The sequence below is a fragment of the Nicotiana tabacum genome, chromosome 23 (genome assembly GCF_000715075.1).
Source record: "Nicotiana tabacum cultivar K326 chromosome 23, ASM71507v2, whole genome shotgun sequence".
NCBI classification, from domain to species: Eukaryota; Viridiplantae; Streptophyta; class Magnoliopsida; order Solanales; family Solanaceae; genus Nicotiana; species Nicotiana tabacum.
Window position 1 is genome coordinate 62,800,218 of NC_134102.1, and position 22,226 is coordinate 62,822,443.

Here is a 22,226-nt window from a genome sequence, read left to right on the forward strand (position 1 = left end):
CATGCTGAAATTTTTGTCCTGCAATATGTTAATTTCTAATGAATATTTGCTAATACATGCTGAAGATATTTAGCTCATTTGCTAAAACTTCCTACCAAAACATGCTGAAGTTTTGTCCTGCATTCAACAGTTTTGTCATTAGCTTTTTTCTAAACTTCAGTCTAAACAAGCAGAAGTGTTTTAGTTCATTTGCTAAAACTTCAGGACAAACATGCTGAAGTTTTTTAATTCATCTGCTAGAACTTCAGACTAAACATACTTAAGTTTTTGTCATGCAGTATGTAATTTTCTAATGAATTATTTTGTTCATTTTCCTAACACTTGATACTAAACATGCTGAAGTTTTCATTCGGCAGGATGAGTTCGATTTGCCTTGTTATTACTTTCAATGGGAGGTGGACTTTTGATTACAAATACTTGGATAATGATACAAAACTTGTTCTGCTTAATAAACAAGTATCATTCAATACTTTCCTGAAGAAAATTAGTGAAGTTAAAGATTTTGATTCAACCAAATATTCACTAAAAATATGGTTTGATATCAAACTAAATACAAGTAAAGGGATGCTTGTAACTTCAGATGAAGAACTCAGAACCTGTATACATTTGCTAACAACTGATTCAGCCATCAAGAATTGCCATTTTGTCGTCCAAAAAATACAACTACTTTCTGACAGTATAGCTACATCAGAATTCGCAACATTCAATTGCTGATTATCAACATGAACTAGAACAACCAATAATGGAAGTAGATAATGAGCGACAACCTTCTAACATTACAACTGCTTCATAATATGGAACGCTGCAAGAATTACCTGCCGCTACAATAAATTCATACCACTTTGGTGAGGCCCAAGAAGAAGAAGGACAATTAATAATACAAATAGATAACCAACAAACAATCCAATAGAGTTTTTTGTTATCTCCTGCAATGATAAGCAACAACGAAGATGAAGAAAATACAGAAATTATATCGATAACATCAGATACAATTGAAGAAATTGCTGAAACTTCTACTGCTTCTAAAAAATTAAGAAAAAGATCGAGGAGAAAGCTGAAAGAATGTCCAACATATAAAATACTTAGGCACGATGCATTGCCTGAAGAAGCAAAAGTAGGATCAATTTTTGAGAACAAGAAGAGCATGACTAAATTTTTCTGCAGCTTGGAGATAAACCAAAAAGTTGAATTCACCGATATTAGATCATGTTCAAAGAGATACGAGCTGAAATGCATCGTGGAGAAATGTGGTTGAAATATACGTGCTACCAAAATAAAAAATTTCACACTTTTCAGGGTGATAAAATTTCATAACAACCATAAATGCTCGGTTGATGCAAGAAAATCAAATCAAAAATATGATACATCAAATTTTATAAGTGAGCAAATTTTAGAACATGTTCGGGATAAAAAGATTGAGGTTACACCAGCCTTTGTACAAAGTGAAATGAAAAAGAAATTTGGAATTGACATTGGATATCACAAGGCATGGCGCGCAATTCAAAAAGCTATTGCTTGCATAAGAGGACACCGGAAGAGAACTACCAGATTTTTCCTTCATACCTACACATGATGGTGCATAGAAACCCAGGGACGTACACTAGCATAAAGAGAGATGAGCAGAATCGGTAAGCAAAAAAATAGTAACCATCAGTCTGAAGTTTGAAATGTTTCTATTTGAAAACTTCACACCTTATGATTTATTTTTTTGTGTTTTACCTGTACAGATTTGCTTACATGTTCTTTGCTCTTACGTCATCAATAACTGGTTGGTGTTACTGTAGACCCGTGATTGCAGTTGATGCAACATTTTTAAAGTCAAAATATCATGGTGTTCTATTTGTTTTTGTATCAAAGGATGCAAACAATCAAATCTTTCCTCTATCTTTTGGTGTAGCAGATTCAGAAAACAATGATGCATACATTTGGTTCTTCGGGGAAATGAGAAGCGCAATTGAAGTCTGCCGTGAACTGGTTTTCTTATCAGATAGAAATCAATCGATCGCAAATGAGATTAGACAAATTTATCCTGAAGCTCACCATTGTATTTGCCTCTATCACTTTGAGAAGAATTTAAAGAAAAGACATGAAAAAAGCACGATAATAAATATTTTCCAAGTGCTGCAAGATCATACAGACGTGAATATTTTAATCAGTTAATGTCCCAAATCAAAAGTGTTGACAAGAAAATATACAATTACATAATGGAAGAGCCGCCAGAGAGATGGGCTCGATCGTGGTTCCCACAGCGACGTTATGATATGCTGACAACAAACATGGTAGAATCAATGAATTCGGTGTTACTAAAAGCGAGAGAGATGCATGTTTTAAGAATGCTAGATTTCATCCAAGAAAAGTTGGGAGAGTGGTTTTACGAACGGAGAAAAAAAGCACATGAAACTTTTCAATAAGTATCAATATGGGCAGAAGAAGAGATGAATAAGAAGATGGACTTGGCTTGCAAAATGTTTGTAAGTATATTTATTAACTTCAGAATTTACCAATGCATAATCACTTCAGCTTTTAATATCTACTGCGGTGATTTACTGCTTACATATAAAGAACTTCATACTTTTTTTTTTGAAGCAATAATACACTAATATAGTTTTTTTATTTTTTTATTCCTTCTTAGGTGTTCAACCTTGATTTAATGTTGTTTAGAATAAATAATAAAGGAATGGAATTTATTGTGTATTTAAAGAAGAGAACTTGTGACTTCTTGGAATTCCAACTTGATGAATTGCTCTGTCCACACGCAATTGCTGCTATCAATAAGAGATATTTGCAGAAATCTGATTACTGCTCAAAATGGTATTCAAGGGAAACATGGTTCAAAACACATGAAGGACATGTAAATACTATGGGAGATCAAAATTCATGGGATATACCACAAAATGTAGAATCTGAAATCACAAAACATCCCGATGTAGAGATTCTACAAGGAAAAAGACAAAAGAAGAGGTATATCCCTGCGACTGAATCAATATCATTGAAGTCTACCAAATGCAGTCGATGTAAACAAATTGGGCATAACAAAACAACTTGCTTGTCTTCTCCATCATCTCATCCATATTCCAAGAAACACGTTGAAAAATACTCAAACGTTCAATAATCCTTGGAAAAAAATTCATTCTAAAGGAAGATAGATATGCTGAATTTAGACTTTCATTAATGAATGATATATGTGAAATGTGATTGTTTTCATAGAAATAAAAAAAAATAAGCTCTTGGAATGAAAAATACTCATTTATATATTGCTGGAAGTACAAACCACTCAAAGTTTTTTGGCGGCATACAGGTTTGGTTGCATTCTAAAAAAGTACGCAATCATTTCAGTGAGAAAAAACTGTAAGTGAAATACATATCTTTAACTTACACAGACACGCACAAAACACACACACACACACACACACACACACACATATATATATATATATATATATATATATATATATATATATATATATATATATATATATATTAAAAAACTACACCTTTCTGCATGAAGTATTCATACTGCAGGACAAAACTTCAGCGTGTTTAGTCTGAAGTTTTAGCAAATGAACTAAAGAACTTCAGCATGTTTTCTCTAAAATTTCGAAAAAACTCATAACAAAAATTGCAGACTTCTGGACAAAAACTTTAGCATGTTTAGTGTGAAGTTTTAAGAAATAAACAAAAAAAATTCCACACGAATAAGTCTGACTCTTAAAAGATATAGTTACAGCCTTATATATGCCTATTAACGAGAAATGTTTGCAAAACAACTTTAGCCTATAAAGTATGACTATCAAAAGCTATAGATAGTAACTTCAGATCAAAAAGGTTCAAGTTTCTAACTTATATATTCTAACTTCAGCTTATAAGGCATGGAGTTTTACGTTGAGGCGTACTATATTATTACATTAATATGAGAATGCAGCCTTCAAAATTGAAAACAATTATACACAAAAACGAAACAAGATTTTCATTTATATAACATAATAAAACATAAACATTAACAAAAGACCACCATCATCAGAACATTAACAAAACAAAAGAAGAGATATAAAAAACATTAACAAAAACACAGAAGAAAAAGATAAAAAAGGGATTACAAAAACTAAGCATCACCACCATCATCAGAACAGTACTCCTCAATTTCTCGATATATCTCATCATCATCCAAATCAGAGATAATTATAGGATACTCGGGTAAAAGACCACTAAGTCTAATGAGATCGCACTTCAACTTGTTGAATTGATCACGCAACTGATTTTGTTCAATTATTACTCTATCCATAAGATAAGGAAGACTCTTCAAGCTATTTTGCAGCTTGGCATAGTCGTCCCAGATGGGAAACTTAAAACAATCAAACTGCTGGACAACCTTGTCGAACGAGGTTGAATAACCTTCACAACTGCGTTCGAGGTTCAACCTATTCTGGAATGATTCATCGGCAAAAAACTATAGTCTGATTCTTTTCCAATCAGCCTTTATTTGATCCCACGTCTGCATAAGATTAGCCATTGGTACGTTACTATTCCAATCAGACTTTAAACTCTTCCACCTCTACATAAGTTCATCCATTGTAAGCTTCTTACTTCCGCTAGCATCAGACATTATTTCTTTAAAAAAGCTAAAAGGCTAAGGATTAATATAAATTTAAAGAAATATGATAGAAATCTATGGATTACTATGAAATTTTCAAGTGAAGAGATGGTTAATATAGCCAAAGAGTGCACCTAATTAATTTAATATCTATAAATGCAAAGGTAACTTTTCACGTCTGTTTACTGTTTTACATTTAGAGAAATTGAATGTAACAAGATAAGTAGGTGGTAAAAGACAACAAGTAAGTGGTAAATGCAAAATGAAATGTAACTTTGGCCTAATAAGTCCACAGTTTTTCGATAGTAAGAAAATAAAGAAATGTAACTTCTGTCTAATAAGTCCACAGTTTTTTTATAGTAAGAAAATAACTTCAGCTTGAAAAGCCAAAGTTTTCACATAATCAAATTGAAAAGACTTCATTTACTATTTGTAAATGAAAAAGTAACTTTTCAGATCATTTACTATATGGCCAGACAAATTTAAATGTAAGATGATGTAGGTGGTAAAAGATAAAAAGTAGCTGGTAAATACAGAAAAGATAAGTTTCAAGTTAAAAAATACCAAAACATGCTGAAGTTTTGTCCTGCAATCTGCAGTTTAGCAATGAGTTTTCCCTAAAAACTTCAGACTAAATATGCTGAAGTTTTTTAGTTCATTTGTTACAACTTCAGCCTGAACGTGCTGAAGTTTTCTCCTACAGTACATAATTTTCTATTGAGTTTTTGCTTAACTTCAAACTTATCCATGCTAACGTTTTTTTGTTCATTTCCTAACACTTCACATTGAACATGCAGAAGCTAAAAACTTCATGCTAATGTAGCTTGAAATTGTTTCACATTGAAGCTAAAACTAAATATTAGTGGATGCTGAAATTATTTAGTTCATTTGCTAAAACATGCTGAGATTTTGTCCTACAGTCAACAGATTTGTTATGAGTTTTATACGAAACTTCAGCCTAAACAAGCAGAATATTTTAGTTCATTTGCTAGAACTTCAGCCTAAATAGGCTACATTTTCACAAAACATGCTTAAGTTCATGATAAAAGATACAAAAGTATTTGATACAATCCAAGACAACTTCAGACTAATTAATGCGAATAGAACAAAAATTTAAAAGATAGACATCACATAATTCACAAAAATTAATGTATATTCACAAATCTAATTTTGTTTTGACTTACATCATTGAAAAAGTAACAAAAAATAAATTTTTTTCATTTACAAGTTATTCTCTATCGAAAAAATTCATATAGAGTCTTCATATTCTCCATAGTCATGTCCTAGCTGCTCTTCTGGAGTTTTATAACCGCTACCTTCTTTTCACTTTCCATGAGCCCAAAGATTTGCAGCCAATTCTCTCCTGAAAGTCAACACATCATATTGCTTGAATTTGAAGACATCATCTTGCTTCAACCGCATCTCAAGGAACTTAAGAGCAAATATACCACAATCAACACTACAAAAAGAACATGACAAAAAATTGAAGATTAGTTAACACAATCACAAAAAAAAGAAAAAACGATAAAGATAAGATGCATGGTAAACATATGCCAAACACGTACTTGTTCTCCTGTAGGGGTGTCTTCATCCACTTAATCGCAAAACTTTCTACAAGACTTTTCCGATAACTTTTATTGTATGTGGCAAAGTTAAAGCATTTGAGCAAGTGTGGGATCAACCGGGCATAATTTTGGACATGTTCAACCACACGCTCATATGGTGAATTCCTCAAGGAATCATACACATATATTGTTTTGCTTTCAAAGTGCAGAATTCAAAGAAAGTAGTATGTAGATAACTGGCCACCACTTGTCTTAAGTTGAAATGGAAAGAATACTTTTTCAACAGATGCCCATGAGATACCACATGAAAGGTCAGTGCCTCCTACGTAGTTGGCCACCTTTTCAGAAGTTGATTCTTCAATAAACTAGGTAAACTCGGTAAGTTCCTCAATCTTCACTTCTTTTTCTTCATAATCCATAGGATCCTGTTTTTTGACAGCCCGTTTTCTCTTTGATTTGCTCTTTTTTTGTTCCATTTTTTTCTCCTCCATTCTCTTTTCCTTGCTTATTATAACGATCCGACCGATTATTTTGAGCTCTAGTGTGTCGTTCGACAGTTTGAGGCCTTGAGTAGTTTCACTTCAGGTATTATGACTTGCACGTATGGTCAGAATTGAATTTCGGGAAGTTCGGAGTTAATTTGGGAAGAAAATTCTAATTTCGGAAGCTTTAAGTTGGAAGAATTGACTAAGGTTTGATTTTTGAGTAAACGACCTCGGAATCAGGATTGAAAGGTTCCAACTGGTTTGTATGATGATTTTGGACTTTGGCGTATGTCCGAATCGGGTTTCGGATGACCCGAAAGCACTTCAGCGCTTTTTGTGGAAGGTTGGCATTTTGAAATTTTTTTATAAATTTGGGTTGAAGTGCATTTCAATGTTATTAATGTATGTTTGGGATTCCGAGTCTCAAAATAGCTCCTTATGGTGATTCTGGTATTGGGAGCGCGTCCGGTCGTTTCGGGGTCATTTGGCAAAAATTGGAAATTTGGATATTTTTGAGAAGTTTGACCGGGAGTGAACTTTTTGATATCGGGGTCGGATTCTGATTCCGGAAGTGGGAGTCGGTCCGTAATGTCAATTATGACGCGTGTGCAAAATATGAGGTCAATCAAACGTGATTTGATAGGTTTCGGCATCGATTGTAGAAGTTTGAAGTTTCAAATTTCATTGTTTGAACTGGAGGGTGATGTTGAACTAGAAGTTCATTGTTTCAAAGTATCAAAGTTCGTAGTTTCGATGTTGTTTGGCATGATTAGAGGCCTCGACTAAGTTCGTAATGTGTTTTGGGATGTATTGGTATATGTGGTTGAGGTCCCGAGGGCCTCGGGTGGATTCCGGATGATCGACGGATCGAGTTTGGACTTGGAAGAAGTGCTGGAGTAGCTACCTTCTGGTGTAACCACACCTACGAGGTTTTTTCCGCAGGTGCGGAGCCGCAAAAGTGGCCAAAAGGGCGCATATATGATTTTTGTTGGGCAGTGCTAGAACTGCAGATGCAGTCGCCTCGCCGCAGAAGAGAGACCGCACCTGCGGACGGGAAGGCGTAGAAGCGGAAGCAGGCAGCTGGGGGCATCTCCGCAGAAGCGGAATATTTGCCGTACCTGTGGAACCGTAGAAGCTGTCAAGTGACCGCAGGTGCGAGAAGTCGCTGGGCAGAAGGGTTCTTTAAGAACGAGGATTTGGCCATTTTCTTCCATTCTCTCTTGGTTGGGAGATTTTTGGAGAGCTTCAAGTGGGGGTTTTTCTTCATCTATAGCAAGGTAAGTTATTCCCATCCATTGCAAGATAAATACATGGTTTTTATATAGATTCAAGCATGGAAATTTGTAGAAATTTGGCGTTTTGAAAAAAAACCTAGAAATTGGTATTTTTGGATTTTGACCACGAATTTGGGCATGGATTTGAGAATAAATCATATTTTTGAGTTTTTAATGTTATGGATAATGTTTATCTTCGGATATTTTCGGAATCCGGGCACGTGGGCCCGAGGGTTGCTTTATCGGCTTTTCGAGCGGAGTTGGGAATTTGTCTAAATTGATTTGTTATGAGTATTAGAGTATATTTTTATTGGTTTGCACATTGTTTGACTAGTTTTGGAGCCACGAGCATCGGTTTGCGGTGTTAGAGGGCTTTGGAGCCGATAATGGAACTTCGGAGTGAGGTAAGTCTCCTGTCTAACCCTGTGAGGGGGAAACTACCCCTAGGTGATACTTATTGTTATGTGCAACTAGTTTTGGGCGCTACGTACGAACAAGGTGACGAGAGTCCGAACGTAGCTAAAGCATGTCTATGTCCGGGTAGACATAGGACCTTATCCTGTAATAATTGAATTATTTGAACTTGTTCTGCTGGCTTATTTAATTAAAGTTATAACTGAAATTGTTTTAAAAATAAAAGTATCAGGTCAAGCTTTAATACCCTGAGTTGTTGCTAAGGTATTCGATAAATGTAAAGAGATGTACTTATTATTGTGCTCATGTACTTTATTGTAAGCGTGTATCTTGTGATTCGGGAACTTCCTTCCTTTCTTGTGGAGAGGGCCGAACGCTTCGGCATTATTTCTCGAAATAGGATAAATTCCTTCCTTTCTTGTGGAGCGGGCCGAACGCCTCGGCAGTATATAGAGGTGCATCTCTGGTTCTTGCCGTTCTTGTGGAGCAGACCGAATGACCTCGGCAGAATCGTACGTTATACCGCTAGTAGTCTGAATATTCACGAGATAAACTTTTCATTGACGCCCGATATTTTATGGTATTTCTTATTTGATTGGTATTGACACATGGCATTTATTCTGAGATATTGAGGTAGGATACATGATCGATAAATTTGTGATAAAAGGGAAATAATTGGAACATTATGAAACTTTAGATTTTCCCCTATTGTTGTGTATTTTACAATTGTATGAATTATTGTATTATTTATTTAACTGAACCTCTAGTAAGTATCGATGTCGATCACTCGTCCCTACTCCTACGGGGTTAGACTAGATACTTACTGGGTACGCATTGATTTACGTACTCATACTATACTTGCTGTACATTTTGTGCAGGTGCATATATACCCGCTGGTCTTTTGGGCGCAGAGGCGCGGATGTTGCAAGGACTTACCGTGAGCTGCATTTCATGTTACGATCCACAGCCTGCAGAGTCTCCATCAGAGTTATTTATGTTTTTCCTATCTAATTTGTATTCCAGACAGATGTTGCATTTTATTATATTTCCTAGTTGATGCTCATGCACTTGTGACACCGGGTTTTGGGGTGATTATGGGTTGTTTGGTATTGAAATTATGAAAATATTTTTATTTACTCCGTAAAGTTCTTCTTTTATTATTAGATTGAAGGAAATCGTGATTTCAAATATTAAAAGGAGTAATTATGTTAATTAATTATGGTTGGCTTGCCTGACAGCGGTGTTAGGCGCCATCACGACCTATTATGGATTTTGGGTCGTGACAACATGGTATCAGAACACTAGGTTCACTTAGGTCTCACGAGTCATGAGCGAGTCTAGTAGAGTCTTGCTGATCGGTACAGAGACGTCTGTACTTATCTTCAAGAGGCTACAGGACTGTTAGGAGCACTTCCCTTCTTGATTTCTCATCGTGCGATTTGATTCCTTTGAGGCTTATGCCTTCATTTCCTTCCTAATCAATCTTGTGCGACGTGAAGCACTTGTTATAAATTTGGAAATGAGGAATTTTAATGGTACTGCAGATGTGGTGCGGGAAGTTTCTCCCTGCGTATTTGATTGGGCTATTGTTGTCTCCTTGCGGAAGGTCGTTCTGTCATTTCAGCTCAGTATCAGTATTGCCTATGGTTTGAGATTTGGCACTGATTGTTATGATGATTCGTGCGTTGCTATCTCATAGTATTGGTGGAATGGTAGGGTGCTTATCTATTGATCGCAGCAGTAAATGACTTGATAGAAGGACTTCTCATTTCACGGCTTAGAGGTTCAGCACTTAGTTCCGGCAGAGGAGAGGCAATCGGACTACGAACGTTCAGGTTTGGGTTAATGGAGTAACGAAACTGGGTATTTTGACCGCGGTGGAATTTTCATCCGTGATGTGGTGTCGTCATCCTGGATTGGATGTGTTAAGTTCGCCGGTTTTGTGGTATTTTTCAATTCGCCTTCGGGGCGGGGTGTTGTGAAATGGTGCCGGAGAAGCGGTTGTCAGAAATAACGGGGTGTAGCAATTTCGGAATTCTAATTAATGTTTCTAGTGTTGATGGCTCGAGAAAGATGATCTTCGGAAAGGTTTAAAGTTGGTAGCGATCGATTGGTTCAAGTGCTACAGAGATAGATTTTGATTTAAGGCAACAACTGGGCAGCGAAGGATGAGAAAAGGCATGTGGGAGGTGTCTTGCGTCGGTTAAAATTCTAGAAGGCCAAGTGTGAGAAACAGAAGTCAAGTAGTTGCTTAAAGGAGAGGGTTTGACCAAAGTGGGAGAGTGGCAGAGTAGCATATGGGTTCTATAGTAGGATAGCTACATGCCTTGGGAAATGTTTAGAGCGATTTGGGATTCATGGTGGACAACAGCTAGGACTACAGACTAATTGGGAATATTTGGCTAATACTGAGGAAGGTTGGATACGACATGAGGGAGTTGCTTAATATAAAGAGGGAGGCAACATGACTTGGATTGGAATGTATCATCGCTCCTCTAGTTGATGTCAATGGGGAGTGAACGGACTTGTACAGCTGGTGAAGGAGCATAGGCTCAAGAGGGTTTATTGGTTTCGTAGTAATTGTACTTGGTGCAGCGTCATTGAAAGAGGTCGGCATGAAATTTCCACAGGTGGGATATCTCCTGTGAGCAGGTTAGCGGTTGCGTGGTGTTGATAAAGCTTTTACGAAGAATTTTACTGGCTATCTGGTAAGAGATCAAATATGTAAATGTGGCTAGTGATTCAGAGCATTCATGGAATGGCTAACAGGAAGATTTCGAGGATTTTGGCGGGTCAATTGTGCGAGGTCATATCAGTAAGGAAGAAGGAATATTGGTAGGTTCCAGGGTCATGTAATGGTAGCTTCAAGCTAAGTGGGAGATCCCTACCGCCTACGATTGGATTGCATGGTTGTCTACTTGTGAGGTTTCTGGTTATCGGCATATTGGTGGGTTGTTACGACTAAGGAAAGAGAACATTAGTGGTGATTTGAGCCAAGTATTTGAGGAATGTGTGCTACAATTGGCCTTATCGATTCATGTTCAGGCTTTGTGAAGACTCAGAGTTTATGCTTCGTGTAGATGGGATGTACAAGGGAAGTGAGTCAGCCGAGTGCTTCTTTGAGAAGGTGTTCATGTGCTAGCAGGGTCTTGGAGTTTGATCATAATTGGGAACGAGTCAGAGTGGGTGACTCTCAACAATGGTTCTAGTGGGTTCAAAAATTCAAAGTGCGGTACCTAAGGATTTCGAGCCAATAGTATGGTTAAGTATTGAGCTTTTGCAGTGGATTATGAAGAGTGGCTTGGAGTGTTTTACGTTATCTTCGGTCTGCGGTATGGCATTGGAGGAATGGGAGAAAATAATTCGGATTCATCGAGGGATTTTCAGAATGGGTGTACCAGTTGAAGATGCGAATATGCGCATAAGGAGGGTATGAGATGGTTCGTGGGTTTTAGAGACAACGTGGTTCTCTTGAAATAAGGTCACTCCGGATGAGTGTGGATTTGGGTTCATGATTTTTCAATGGAGCTATTAGTATTCCTAAGGCAAGTCTAGAGTAAATTAGAAGAAGTCGGATCAGTTAGCAATGGTTGAATTGGCATGATGGTGGCAATGATCAGTTCCTTCAGTGTGTTAAGTTATACATGTGATTTGTGGCGGTATGTGTGAGGCTTGACGGCTGCCGTAATTGGTTTTAATTGGAGACATTCGGGTATTACGGCTTGTTATGTGTAGATGGATCCCGGAAGAGTTATGATGGTTTAGACCGCTACTTGAGGATTGTATTTTCTGCAGTTGTGAGAATTTGGTCGCGTGTTGCAATGGTTCTCTCGCGTATTGGCATGTTAGGTGCAGTGAGCAACATGGAAATTGGAAGCTGAGGATCAAGGTTGCGGTTCGGTGTTGACAAGAATGTCACGAGCTCGGATGAGCATGGGAGAATTCAGATGTTTAGAGTAAGCTTATATTGTCTTTAGCGTCATCTGAGATCAGTGTCATGTGTAAGAGGCTTTGTGTACTGATTTGCGGCTTCTTGATTTGCTTTACAACATTAGTGTGACTAGTGGCATGGATGTGCAGACTTGTTACCTGGTGCGGAAGGTCGTGGGAGCGTATCCCTCGGGAAGGTTGTATAAGTGTGACATGTAGTCACTTGATTGATTAAAGATTGAAACCAAGTATGGAGATTTGGTACTATCGCTAATGTGAGAGTTTAGGCCTGAAAGGCGCTCTATTCAGTTGATTGTGAATTATGGAAGTTTGATTTGGATTCGACTGTTGTTCTTGTGTGTCATAGGAAAAAGGTCATTGTGGATCCTTGAGAGGGTATTTGCCCAAGCATGGTATGATCAGAATCGGTTTCAGGTCCATTGGTGTGGATGTGTATTCTACACCAGCCTGGGTGTGTTTATACAACATAGCATTCCTTATGGAGGAGTATTCGGGCATTGGATGATTATTTCGTTGCCATCTATTTCATGTAATACTATATGGTGCCACGTGGGTTGTGAGACAACTTAATTTTTCGCACATGTGTGGAGGTCCCACGTAGCTGTGATGTTATGTGAGCAGGTAGGCTCTCGAGATACAGATCATATACCATACCTTAGTCGTGCTTGAGTTTCATAGCGTATGGCGCTATCCATCTCCCCAGGATTCGTATTATGCACTTGGCGTGCTTGGGGGTTGATATCCGGACATTTCATAAGTATAAGCGTTACGGCTTGATGTGTGTTTTCTATTGATCGTTATGTGCTGGTCGGGTGGCACGCCGCCATGGGTATGTCATTTGGATCGGGTAGCACACCACTACATGTATATTATTTGGATCGGGTGGCACGCTGCCATGGGTATGTTGTTTGGATTGGGTTGCACGCCACAACGGTATCATATGTGGATCGGGTTGCACGCTCCAACAGTGTGATGTTGAGAACAGTCCCCTATATCTATTCCTGTGTGTTTTGCACTACATTTTCTGAGAACGATTCATGACACCTTTTCGGTTGTTTAATTGGTTACATGGGTTGAGTAGTTCTTTCCAGAGTTCGTTTTCCTTATGTATCACATTCGAAATTGTGGATTGTTGGCACATGGTGGCATCATATGAGACCTTTGGTAGTGTTTGTAGTGGCTTATTGCTGGAATAGATTATACTGGGTGAGACGAGATTTATTGGACCTGGGTTCAATGCGATCAGATTTATATGAGGTACATTAAAGAGTAAATATCGATATTCAGTCCAGAATGAGGTAATGATTCTTATCGGGGGAGAGACCCCATGAGTTGTGATTCAGCAGGTGGTTATGAATTTCTACACATCTCTTATATCGTGGCAGTATTGCGAGAGCTGAAACAGGACTTATATTCTTCATGAGGTGTGTTGTGGGCATCAGATTTGTGGGATTTCGGCTATTATTGTCAGAGGATGTCATTATGGTCATGTGAATAATGCGTTGCACGGTGTGAATTTGGTAAGAGTATACAATAATGTATTGGTACACCATGTAGTGATGGATACGGTGTTCGTATGTTAGAAACAGACCTGGAAGAGAATTTCAGATGTTGGAATTTGGCTCTAAGGCTTATTTGACTAGATAAAAGGGAGGATTTTCAGGTTTGCTCGAGCTAAAGTGCTCAATAGGGTTGTGGTAGCACGGGTAGGTGCACGAGGTGTTAAACAAGGATTTCGGACAACTCCGGAGCAATTCTTAGAACGTTCGGGGATGAACGTATATTTAAGTGGGAGAGAATGTAACGACCCGCCCGGTCGTTTTGAGCTCTAGCACGTCGTTCGGCGGTTTGAGGCCTTGAGTAGTTTCACTTCAGGATTATGACTTGCACGTATGGTCGGAATTGAATTTCGGGAAGTTCGGAGTTAGTTTGGGAAGCAAATTCTAATTTCGGAAGCTTTAAGTTGGAAGAATTGACTAAGGTTTGATTTTTGAGTAAACAACCTTGGAATCGGGAGTGGAAGGTTCCAACGGGTTCATATGATGATTTTGGACTCGGGCGTATGTCCGAATCGAGATTTGGATGACCAGGGAGCGTTTCAGCGCCTATTGTGGAAGGTTGGCGTTTTGGAAGAATTTCATAAATTTGGGTTGAAGTGCATTTCAATGTTATTAATTTCTGTTTGGGATTCCGATCCGGGAATAGCTCCGTATGGGGATTCTGGTATTGGGAGCGCGTCCGGATATGGATTTGGAGGCCCGTAAGTCGTTTCGGGGTCATTTGGCGAAAATTGGAAATTTGGATATTTTTGAGAAGTTTGACCGGGAGTGGACTGTTTGATATCAGGGTCGGATTCCGATTCCGGAAGTGGGAGTAGGTTCGTAAGGTCAATCGGACGTGATTTGATAGGTTTCGGCATCGATTGTATAAGTTTGAAGTTTCAAAGTTCATTAAGTTTGAATTGGAGGGTGATTCGTAGTTTCGATGTTGTTTGGCGTTATTAGAGGCCTCGACTAAGTTTGTAATGTGTTTTGGGACGTGTTGGTATATTTGGTTAAGGAACCGAGGGCCTCGGGTGGATTCCGGATGATCGACGGATCGAGTTTGGACATGGAAGAAGTGCTGGAACAGCTGCCTTCTAGTGTAACCGCACCTGCGAGGTTTTGGCCGCAAGTGTGGAGCCGCAAAAGCAGACAAAAGGGTGCAAATGAGATTTTTGTTGGGCATTGCTGGGACCGCAGATGCGGTCGCCTTGCCGCAGAAGCGAGATCGCACCTGCGGAGGGGAAGCCGCAGAAGCAGAAGCAGTCGCCCTGTTATGATTTATTTTTATTCTGCTGGCTTATTTAATTAAAGTTATAACTGAAATTGTTTCAGAAATAAAAGTATCAGGTCAAGATTTAATACCCTGAGTTGTTGCTAAGGTATTCGATAAATGTAAAGAGATGTACTTGTTATTGTGCTCATCTACTTTATTGTAAGCGCGTATCTTGTGATTCAGAAACTTTCTTCCTTTCTTGTGGAGTGGGCCGAATGCCTCGGCAGTATCTCTCGGAATGGGATAAAATCCTTTCTTTCTTGTGAAGCGGGCCGAACGCCTCGGCAGTATATATAGGTGCATCTCTGGTTCGTGTAGTTCGACCCTCGGCAGTGTACACACTACTCTGGATCGGGCCGAACGACCTCGGCAGAATCGTGCGTTATACCGCTAGTAGTCCTAATATTCACGAGATAAACTTTTCATTGACGCCCGGTATTTTATGGTATTTCTTATCTGATTGGTATTGACACTTGGCATTTATTCTGAGATATTGAGGTAGGATACATGATCGATAAATTTTTGATAAAAAGGAAATAATTGGAACATTATGAAACTTTTGATTTCTCTCCTATTTCTGTGTACTTTTCAATTGTATGAATTATCATATTATTTATTTAACTCGACCTCTAGTAAGTGTCAATGTCGACCCCTCGTCACTACTCCTCCGGGGTTAGGCTAGATACTTACTGGGTACGCGTTGATTTACGTACTCATACTACACTTGCTGCACATTTTGTACAGGTGCATATATACCTTTGGACGCAGAGGCGCGGATGTTGCGGGGACTTACCATGAGTTGCATTTCATGTAATGATCCACAGCCTGCAGAGTCTTCATCAGAGTTATTTACGTTTCTCCTGTCTAATTTGTATTCCAGACAGATGTATTTTATTATATTTCATAGTTGATGCTCATGCACTTGTGACACTGGTTTTTGGGGTGATTATGGGTTGTTTGGTATTGAAATTATGAAAATATTTTATTTACTCCATAAAGTTCTTCTTTTATTATTAAATTGAAGGAAATCGTGATTTCAAATATTAAAAGGAGTAATTAAGTTAATTAATTATGGTTGGCTTGCCTGACAGCGGTGTTAGGCGCCATCACGACCTATTATGGATTTTGGTTCGTAACACTTATTCTAATTTTCTCCTTTTGTTCATCTGAAGAATGAACACTAGCCAACTTAGTCATATACTGATCAAAAAAGTAAATTTGTTACTACACATTTTGATTTTGGATAACTTAGAAGGTGATAGCAATATTTTTTGCGCAAGTTTAACTTGGAAGGTAAAAAATAAGTTTAGCTAATGAACTAAAAACTTGCAACATGCATAAGTATGAAGTTTAGAAATAAGTCATTACAAAATAACAAACTGCATGACAAAAACTTAAGCATGTTCGGTATGAAGTGATAGGAAAATAAACAAAAAAACTTCAACATTTTTGATTTAAAGTTCAGAAAAAAACTCATTACAAAATTAGAGACTGCATGACAAAATCTTCAGCATGTTTAGTCTGAAAGGTTTAGCAAATGAGCTAAACAACTTCAGCAATGTTAGTCTGAAGTTTTTAGGGAAAAACTCATTGCTAAATTACAGACTACAGGACAAAAACTTCAGCATCTTTTAGTATGAACTTTTAGCAAATGAACAAAAAAACTTAACCATGCATAAGTCTGAAGTTTACCAAATTACAATACAAAAACTTTAAAAACAAACATAAGGCTGAAGTTTTAGGAAATATAGTTCAAAACCAATTCAAAAAACAATCTTAATAACTTACTTCATCTGCAATATCAGAGGTAGGGTCCACAAGCTCGGTAAAGAACGACTTTGGAATATCGATTTCAGCTAATCTAAATGGCTTGGAATTATATTCACTGGCATCCGTCTTCAACCAGTCTGTAAATCTCCGCATCAATCCACTGCCTTGATTGACATAATGGAAGAGACATCTTCGTGTATTCTTTTCTGCTTTCCAATCTTGCCCACTTGCCTTTTGTTTAGGAATGACGTAAGGAGATTTCAACCAAATACTCTCCATACGAATCTTTTTCCCTACTTTAGCTGGTTTTCTTTTTGCTTGATGTTCCTGCTGCTCAGTTGCAACTAACTATTGCGGTTCAGCAGCAGGGGAAAAATCCACAACCATAGGGGCAGATACTTGACCAACTCCCTGTTGTTCATGTTGTTCTTGTCTCTCTTCATCAACAACAACAACAGCAAAATTACCTTCTGAACCAGTCTCTTGTGTACTAACGAGCAAAAATTAACATAAATTGAAGTTGGGGATATCACTGGTGTCGCCCAAAACATTAGGAGAACTGGACACCTTCTTTCTCTTAGGATTTGAAAGAAGTTGTGATGCATCAGATGAGATCTGCAAAAAATAAGGAAAATATATACATAAAATACAACTGATACAAACATACATTAGGCAAAAGAAAACCTTGTAGTCGAATTGCAGTAAATAACTACCTGGCCTAAGTGTTGCGACACAGATGGTGTGTGCATACCAACTGATCCACTTGCATTACCCTCAGATATGCCTATATCTTCATGGAAAAAAATATATTAAATAATACTGACTAAATTTTGAAAATACAACAAATACACTTCACACCTATCAGTGAGCCAACATGTGTGAATAGATGTATTTCTCCTTTTTCATATAGCCGAATGAGCTCACCAATTTCTTTTTCGGCTGCATTAAGTCTTTCTGAATAATCATCAAAAAGCACAAAAAAGAAAAGAAAGTACGTAAAATTTCAAACTGAAAATAAATACTTGGATCAAATGTAATAAATTCGTGATGTATAGAATACCTTGATGTTTGCCTTCCACCATGCTATCGCCAAACAACATACCTTTGTCGATCTCAGCAACTCCAGCTTCATTCAATGGTGTGGCATCATCGGGAAGCATTGGAGTATTATGCGGAAGGATTTTCTCGACTCTATCTTCATGCAATGCAACATCATCAGAGAGTTGTTGAGTTGTATCAATTGAAGCACCACTATTTTCAACTACCAATTTCTTTTTCGGCTGCATTGACTCTTTCTGAATAATCATCAAAAAGCACAAAAAAGAAAAGAAAGTATACCTGTAGTGACAACTTCCTGTGTCTCTGCATGTAAAAGTTCTTGGCAAATAGCTAATGCTTCCGTAAACGCATTGCCTTTCCCAATAGGAGTAACCACATCATTCGATGTATGTTCTTAAGTACCAACACTTTCATGATTTGCATCCGCAAACACATTGTCTTTTGCAATAGGACTACCCAAAGCACAAGTCGGTATATGTTCTTCAGTACCGACAACTTCATCATCTGCACCTTTCTTGCTTCCTACATTCTCGGTTGATAACTGTTCATCATATCCAGCAACTTTACTCAGTCTATCAACACTAGAACATTCCTCTTCAACTTGATATTCAACACAATGAACTTCCTCGAATACTTGAATGTCGCCTTCAAGAGCTGCTTCCTCACCTCTTACATTTTCATCTACGACTCTATGCAGTGCATCATGAGCAGCATTTGTAATGACCCAAAACTTAACCCGTCGTGATGGCGCCTATCGTGATACTAGGCAAGCCGACATCTCCAAAACACTTTCAACATTTAACATAAATGAATTAATATATTAAAAATAACCGAAGTCTTTCATAAAAACGGGGTAAAACCCAAAGCATAAGTGCAGAATAATAGCCCGATATCGGGGTGCCACTGAGTACATGAGCATCTATACCAGGAGCAGTCTAATACAACATCTAAGAAATAATAACTAAAATGATAATAAGATAATGAAGGAGAGCCAAGGCCTGCGAATTCCATGCTTCTACCTCGATAGTCTTTGGAATCAGCTGCTCAAATATCAACACCCGCTACGACCGGGAACACTTAGATCTGCACACGAAGTGCAGGGTATAGCATGAGTACAACCAACTCAGTATGTAACAAAAATAAATAAGGAACTGAGAAGGTAGTGACGAGCTATACAATTACAGATCATTTTCAATAATTCTAGCAAAGAATAGACATGCTTTCACATCCGGCAGTTTAAGTCCAATCAGTTTTATACAGTTAAAGTTCAGGTAATCCAAATATAGAATCTTTCAGGAATTTCACAAAAATGACAGATGGAAACTAAGTGCATCAACAAATGAAAAAGCAAGTACAGCCTCTCAGGGCACCAGTCACTCAACTCGTCACAACAGCTCAAATTACTCGGCTCTCAGCCCTCAATACTCACACTCAATAGGTACCTGCATTCACTAGGGTGTGAAGACTCCGAATGGGCTCCTTTCAACCTTAGCGCTATATCCACACGGACAACTCACGTGCTATAGTATCAATATATGGATCCGCACGGACAAATCATGTGCTGCACGGACAACTCATGTGCCATAGTATCAATGCCTCTCAGATAGGCCCTCGGCCTCACTCAGTCATCAACCTCTCTAGTCTCTCGGGCTCTCGAAAATCACAAAGATAACATAGTGTATCAACAAGAATCAAGAAGAGGATGAGATATGATACGCAAGTAAAACCATGACTGAGTAAAAGACAGCAACTAGCAAGCAATTCAACAAGTACGCGACCTCTGCGAGTCCCAACAATACCATCACATAGCCTAAGCATGATTTCTAACATGATTTGCAGTTAAATTTCTATAACATAGGGAGAGCATATAGCTATCAACAAGTTACTCAACTTTACAGTTTCACGGAATGGACCAAGTCCTAATTCCTACATTGCACGCCCACACGCCCGTCACCTAGCATGTTTGTCACCTCCAAAATACTCACGTAATCCAATAATTCAGTGTTTCATACCCTCAGCATCATATTTAAAACTGTTGCTTACCTCAAACCACAAAATCCTACTCCGCAATACCTTTGCCCCTCGAATCAATCTCCAAATGCCCCGAATCTAGCCACAAGCAGTACGATATAATTAATATAGACTAAAAGAATTAATTCCACAAGAAAAACACAAAATTGTAAGCCAAAATCCGAAATAGGCTCAACCCGGCCCTCAGGCCCACACCTCGAAATCCAAAAAAAGTCATAAAACCCAAAAGTCCATTCACTCACGAGTCTAACCATACCAAATTTATCAAAATTCGACACCGTTTGGTCATCCAAATCCCCAAAATCCACTCTCCAATTTTCAAGCCGTAACCCCCCAAATTTCACTTCAAAATCTCCCTAATTAGGTGGGGAAATCAATGGGGAAACAAGTTTTATGATCCAAAATGAGTACAAGAAGCTTACCTCAATAATCAGCTCGAAAATCTTCTCCAAAATCGCCTACGTCCGAGTCCAAAATGTAATAAGACTAAAATCGCGAACCCTTGTTTTTAAACATTCTGCCCAGACTTTTCGCACCTGCGGCCATTTGTCCGCACCTGCGGGGCCTCTTCTGCGGAAACATTTCCACTCCTTCGGAAGTCACTTATCCGCTGCCTCCGCTTCTACGATCAAAGGACCGCAGATGTGCCTATCGCAGGTGCGCAAAACCCATTGCACCTGCGGCTCGATCTCGCTCATGCGCCCACCTGCCCGCTTCTGCGGCCATCGCATGTGCGAGAAAATCTTTGCACCTGCGACCTGTGCTCAACTCATCTTTGGCTGCTTCTGCGGGCTCACACCTGCGGTGCCCACTCTACAGGTGCGGTCACACCAGTAGCAGCAACACTTCAGCTACTTCATCAACTCAAAATCAAGTCCGTTAACCACCCAAAATCAACCCAAGGTCCCCGGGACCTCAACCAAATATACCAACTAGTCATATAACCCCATGCGAACTTAGTCCCACCTTCAAATCACCCAAAACAACATCAAAACACAGATTACACCCGGATTCAAGCCTAAAGAACTTCTAAACTTTCAAATTCCACAAATAACGCTGAAACCTATCAAACCACATCCGATTGACCTCAAAATGTTCACACAAGTCCTAAATGACATCACAAACCTACTCCAATTCCCGGAAATCAAATCCGATCCCCATATCAAAATTTCCACTGCCGGCCAAATTTGCCAAAATTCCAACTTTCGCCAATTCAAGCCTAATTCTACTACGGACCTCCAAATTACATTCCGGACATGATCCTAAGTCCAAAATACCCAACAGAGCTAACGGAACCAACAAGAACTCCATTCCGGAGTCGTCTTCACACGGTTCTGACTACGGTCAAAATCCTAAGACTTAAGCTTCCGTTTTAGGGACTAAGTGTCCCAAAATACCCCGAAACCAAAAACAAAACTTCCTGGCAAGTCACATAAGAAGAAACAGACACGGGGAAAGTAGAAAATAGAGGATCAGGGCTAATACACTCAAAACAACCGGCCGGATCGTTACATCCTCCCCCTCTTAAAATAATCATTCGTCCTCGAACAAGCATAGAGACATACCTGAAGTGGTGAAAAGATGAGGATAACGGCTGCGCATATCATGCTCGGTCTCCCAAGTCGCCTCTTCGACCGGCTGGCCCCTCCACTGAACATTCATAGAAGCAATATTCTTTGACCTCAGCTTTCAAACCTGCCTATCCAAGATCGCCACCGCCTCCTCAATATAAGATAAATCCTTGTCCTACTGGACTGATATGAAATCCAACACGTGAAAGGGATCGCTGTGATACTTCCGGAGCATAGAAACATGGAATATTGGGTGAACTCCCGCTAGACTGGGTGGTAAAGCAAGCTCATAAGCAACTTCCCCAACTCGCCGCAACACCTCAAAAGGACTAATGAACATTGGGCTCAACTTGCCCTTCTTCCCGAACATCATAACGCCCTTCATAGGTGAAACCCGGAGCAAGACCCGCTCCCCAACCATGAGTGCAACATCGTGAACCTTTCGATCCGCATAACTCTTCTGTCTAGACTGGGCTATGTGTAGTCTATCTCGAATCACCTTAACCTTCTCCAGAGCATCATGAACCAAGTCTGTACCCAATAATCTAGCCTCGCTCGGCTCAAACCAACCCACCGGAGACCTATAATGCCTACTATATAGAGCCTCATACTGTGCCATATGGATGCTCGACTGGTAACTGTTGTTGTAAGCAAACTCCCCAAACTCTATCACACATGCAAGGAGCATATCCTCTAAT